Source organism: Pseudophryne corroboree, chromosome 9, assembly GCF_028390025.1.
Source record: "Pseudophryne corroboree isolate aPseCor3 chromosome 9, aPseCor3.hap2, whole genome shotgun sequence".
NCBI classification, from domain to species: Eukaryota; Metazoa; Chordata; class Amphibia; order Anura; family Myobatrachidae; genus Pseudophryne; species Pseudophryne corroboree.
In genome coordinates, this window is record NC_086452.1 from 15226141 (window position 1) to 15232140 (window position 6000).

Consider the following 6000-nt stretch of genomic DNA (forward strand, 5'->3'; position numbering starts at 1 on the left):
GGTTCGGTTCCGCGGCCGTGTTTTGGGTTCGACCGCGTTTTGGCAAAACCTCACCGAATTTTTTTTGTCGGATTTGGGTGTGTTTTGGATTCGGGTGTTTTTTACAAAAAACACAAAAAAACAGCTTAAATCATAGAATTTGGGGGTCATTTTGATCCCAAAGTATTATTAACCTCAAAAACCATAATTTCCACTCATTTTCAGTCTATTCTGAATACCTCACACCTCACAATATTATTTTTAGTCCTAAAATTTGCACCGAGGTCGCTGGATGACTAAGCTAAGCGACCCTAGTGGCCGACACAAACACCTGGCCCATCTAGGAGTGGCACTGCAGTGTCACGCAGGATGGCCCTTCCAAAAAACACTCCCCAAACAGCACATGACGCAAAGAAAAAAAGAGGCGCAATGAGGTAGCTGTGTGAGTAAGATAAGCGACCCTAGTGGCCGACACAAACACCTGGCCCATCTAGGAGTGGCACTGCAGTGTCACGCAGGATGGCCCTTCCAAAAAACACTCCCCAAACAGCACATGATGCAAATAAAAATTAAAGAAAAAAGAGGTGCAAGATGGAATTGTCCTTGGGCCCTCCCACCCACCCTTATGTTGTATAAACAGGACATGCACACTTTAACCAACCCATCATTTCAGTGACAGGGTCTGCCACACGACTGTGACTGAAATGACGGGTTGGTTTGGACCCCCACCGAAAAAGAAGCAATTAATCTCTCCTTGCACAAACTGGCTCTACAGAGGCAAGATGTCCACCTCATCATCATCCTCCGATATATCACCGTGTACATCCCGCTCCTCACAGATTATCAATTCGTCCCCACTGGAATCCACCATCTCAGCTCCCTGTGTACTTTGTGGAGGCAATTGCTGCTGGTCAATGTCTCCGCGCAGTGGCGTAAGTTCGTCCTAGTCGCCCGGAGGCATGATACATTTTGGTGCCCCCCTACACATACACACACATACCATATGTAGCTATCCGGCACCCAGGGTGAACAGTAGCAGCGTGCTCAGGTACCTTTCCCAATAGTAATATAGATACACATAGAAAGTGGACGCACTCCAAGTCAGTCATTACAATAAAACAGACACCAGCATACCATTATAGTACACCTACAGTGCTCCCTCACCCGCCAGGTCTCCATGGAGATGCTTTGGCGCAGCGGTGTGCCAATATAATTAGTGTTCACTGTGGTATTTTTTTTTAGGGCAGGGTGCTGATCACGGGGAGGGCACATTTTTCATTCGGGAGGGCACATTTTTAAGTTAGATGGGCAAACTTAGGTACATACTATAATGCTTGGTGCTCCCATTCCTATGGCCAAAACATGGACAGTGCGCACCGAAGGTGCGCAGCAAAAATCTAGGGGCGTTGTTTCGTGGGGAAGGTAGTGCCCCTAATACACATTGCACCAGTTAGAACCTCCTATACACACTGCGCCAGGTAGAGCACGTTATACATATTGCGCCAGATAGAGCACATTATACACATTGCGTCAGATAGAGCACATTATACACATTGCGTCAGGTAGGGAGCACTGAGGCACATTGCACCAGGTAGAGAGCACTGAGACACATTGCACCAGGTAAAGAGCACTGAGGCACAATGCACCAGGTAGAGAGCACTGAGATACATTGCACCAGGTAGAGAGCACTGAGACACATTGCACCAGGTAGAGAGCACTGAGGCACACTGCACCAGGTAGAGAGCACTGAGGCACACTGCACCAGGTAAAGAGCACTGAGGCACACTGCACCAGGTAGAGAGCACTGAGGCACACTGCACCAGGTAGAGAGCACTGAGGCACACTGCACCAGGTAGAGAGCACTGAGGCACACTGCACCAGGTAGAGAGCACTGAGGCACACTGCACCAGGTAGAGAGCACTGAGGCACACTGCACCAGGTAAAGAGCACTGAGGCACACTGCACCAGGTAGAGAGCACTGAGGCACACTGCACCAGGTAGAGAGCACTGAGGCACACTGCACCAGGTAGAGAGCACTGAGGCACACTGCACCAGGTAGAGAGCACTCAGGCACACTGCACCAGGTAGGGAGCACTGAGGCACACTGCACCAGGTAGGGAGCACTGAGGCACACTGCACCAGGTAGGGAGCACTGAGGCACACTGCACCAGGTAGAGAGCACTGAGGCACACTACACCAGGTAGAGAGCACTGAGGCACACTGCACCAGGTAGAGAGCACTCAGGCACACTGCACCAGGTAGGGAGCACTGAGGCACACTGCACCAGGTAGGGAGCTGTCACACCCCGCGGGCAGCGGCGGCCGCGCTTACCGCTGCGGGTGTCCTGGATGGCCTGGCGTCTCTCCCCTCCGGCGGCCTCGGGGGTCCGGCGTCGGGTCGGCGGGTCTCTCCGGCGGCTCCCGGAGCGAGGGCGCCGCCATGCTGCTTTAGATTAGGTAGGCGGAGCGGGGCTGACGTCATCTGCCCGCTCCGCCAATCAGACCAAGGCGGGAGGTTCAAAGCCAGACGCCGAGCAGGGAGCCGGCGCCTGTGTATCATCGTTCTGCTTGTCTGAAGCAGTGATTTCCAGAGCTCCCTTGTTCCTATTTTCCGCTGTGTCTCCAGTGTCTCCAGTGTCTCCAGTGTCTCCAGTGTCTCCAGTGTCTTCACGCACTTCCGTGCCTCCAAGCGCCCGAGCGCCATCACGCACCTCCGTGCCTCCAAGCGCCCGAGCGCCATCACGCACCTCCGTGCCTCCAAGCGCCCGAGCGCCATCACGCACCTCCGTGCCTCCAAGCGCCCGAGCGCCATCACGCACCTCCGTGCCTCCAAGCGCCCGAGCGCCATCACGCACCTCCGTGCCTCCAAGCGCCCGAGCGCCATCACGCACTTCCGTGCCTCCAAGCGCCCGAGCGCTATCACGCACCTCCGTGCCACCAAGGCGCCTGAGCGCCATCAGTACCTCAGTACCTCGGCACCTCAGTGCCTCTGTTCCTCAGCACTCCGGTGCCTCAGCACCATAGAACCTCAGCACCTCGGAGCCTCTGCACCTTAGTATCACAGAACTCCAACACCTCAGTACCTCGGCACCTCAGTGCCTCTGTTCCTCAGCACTCCGGTGCCTCAGCACCATAGAACCTCAGCACCTCGGAGCCTCTGCACCTTAGTATCACAGAACTCCAACACCTCAGTACCTCGGTGTCTCAGCACCTCAGTGCCTTCAGCACCTCAATAATACCAGCATCTCTGTACCTCAGCACTCAGCACTTTCACTAGTCTTGTTTTTCAGGAGACCTTCATCATTCCTCCGTGCTTCCTGCTTACCGTCTTCATCCTGTATGAAGAAGACCTACATCCGGCCATCTCTATTGCGACCCAGTAGCGGTTCCTCTTCCCTGTCACCGGAAGAAGCCCCGAGTCCACAACACCCTTCGACCAGGTCAGTGATAGTATACACAGGCCACATGGACCCGGGGAATCGGAACCCAGAAGCAAGTGCCATCCAAGATCTGGTTTCCCGTGTACAGAGTCAGGAAGCGGCGCAAAACCAGGTGATGCGGTATCTCCAAGAGCTATCCGGCAGGTTGGATCAAATTCAGGTTTCCCTGGCTTCAGTAGTTCCAGTTCCAGCTCCAGTACCCACTCCGGCAGTCGTTCCTGTTAATGCTCACGCAGTGTCCGGTACCAGGTCACGCCTTCAGCTTCCCACTCCCTCTCGCTACAACGGCAACCCGAAGAATTGCCGTGGTTTTCTTAACCAGTGCGAGGTGCAGTTTGAACTCCTCGCACACAATTTTCCCACGGATCGATCCAAAGTAGCATACATTATTTCCTTGCTTGAGGGTTCAGCGTTGGAATGGGTGTCTCCTTTATGGGAGCGATCTGATCCTTTGGTTTCCAACTACACTAATTTCATCTCATCTTTCCGCCGGATCTTTGATGAGCCTGGCAGAACGGCCGCTGCCTCTTCAGATCTTCTTAGAGTTCGACAAGGCTCTCGTTCAGTGGGTCAGTATGTGATTCATTTTCAGACCATAGCTTCCGAATTGCGCTGGGATAATGATGCCTTACGGGCCGCTTTCTGGAACGGGCTGTCCGACCGTCTTAAAGACGAATTGATTACAAGAGATTTGCCAGATTCCTTGGAACAGTTGATCTCGCTCTGTGTGAAAGTGGATCTCCGCATGCAGGAACGAGTTGGCGAACGTTCTCGGTCTGATCGGTGCAGATTCCGGGCTCCTCCGTCTAAACCATCGGTTACGACAGCTCCAGACGAACCCATGCAAATTAATCGGTCTCGACTGTCTCCAGAGGAGCGACAGCGTCGACGTGAGAACAAACTTTGCCTCTACTGTGGAGCCGCGGATCACTTCCTCAAGTCTTGCAAAGCTCGCCCGGGAAACGGGCAATCCTAGCCTGTTCCGGGGAAGTCAAGCTGGGTGTGGTTTCTCAATCTTCTCCAGAACTGGACTGTTTACTCTCAGTATCTTTGTCTACTAAAACAAAAGTCAAGACCGTTATGGCTCTTTTGGATTCAGGTGCTGCGGGGAATTTTATTTCTCTTTCCTGCGCCCAGAGTTTGGGTTTGAAATTACAGTTGGTCGAACGACCTATTACTATTACAGCCATTAACGGGGTTCAAATTCCTAACGCCTTGATTACGAGTCAGTCTGAGTCAATTCAGCTACAAGTGGGAGCTTTACATCATGAACAACTGAAGTTTCTAGTTATTCAGGAAATGTCTCACGATCTCGTTTTGGGTTTTCCCTGGCTCAGGCTACACAACCCTCATGTCGACTGGGGGTCGACACAAATAATTTCTTGGAGTCCTTTCTGCCGATTGAATTGTCTTACTCCTGTCGTTCCACTCCGTGCGTCGGCCAAGTTGGACGTGGAGTTAGTTCCTGAGGCTTATCGAGAGTTTTTGGATGTCTTCTCGGAACAGGCGGCTGATAAATTACCTCCGCATAGGGCTTGGGACTGTCCCATTGAGCTCATTCCTGGGAAAATACCGCCTCGAGGTCGCACTTATCCTTTGTCGGTTCCAGAGACACAAGCTATGTCTGAGTACATTAAGTCGAATTTGCAGAAGGGCTTCATCCGTCCCTCCACTTCTCCAGCGGGAGCTGGCTTCTTCTTTGTAAAAAAAAAAGATGGAGGGCTGAGACCATGCATCGACTATCGTGGTTTAAATGAAGTCACCATTAAAAACAAGTATCCTCTGCCGCTCATCACAGAGCTTTTTGATAGAGTGCGTGGAGCTCGAGTATTTACTAAGCTTGACTTAAGAGGAGCATACAACTTGATACGTATTCGTCAAGGAGATGAGTGGAAGACGGCTTTCAATACGAGAGATGGGCATTATGAGTACCTGGTAATGCCATTTGGCCTCAGCAACGCCCCCGCTGTCTTTCAAGGATTCATTAATGAAGTCTTTCGGGATATGTTGTATCTGAATGTAGTAGTCTATTTGGATGACATTTTGATTTTTTCTAAGAATCTTTCTGAGCACCGACTACAAGTTAAGGAAGTACTCCTTCGGTTGCGCAAGAATCATCTTTATGGCAAGATCTCCAAGTGCACCTTTGAGGTTCCTTCTATTTCATTTTTGGGCTACATTATTTCTGGAACTGAATTGCGTATGGATCCGGAGAAACTTTCGGCCATCCGGGATTGGACTCAACCTCTTTCCTTAAAAGCAGTGCAACGATTTCTAGGATTCGCAAATTATTATCGGAAATTTATAAGAGGTTTCTCTACCATCGTGGCACCTATTACGGCTCTGACTAAAAAAGGGGCTGACCCAAGCAATTGGCCTTCTGAAGCAATAGCAGCGTTCAAACAGTTGAAGACCGCCTTTATATCTGCTCCCGTACTTCAGCAGCCAGATTTCCTAAAACCATTCTTTTTGGAGGTTGATGCTTCCACGGTAGGCATAGGTGCTGTACTCTCGCAATACGCCTCAGATGGGAAGTTGCATCCGTGTGGGTTTCATTCTCGCAAGTTCTCCCCTGCTGAACT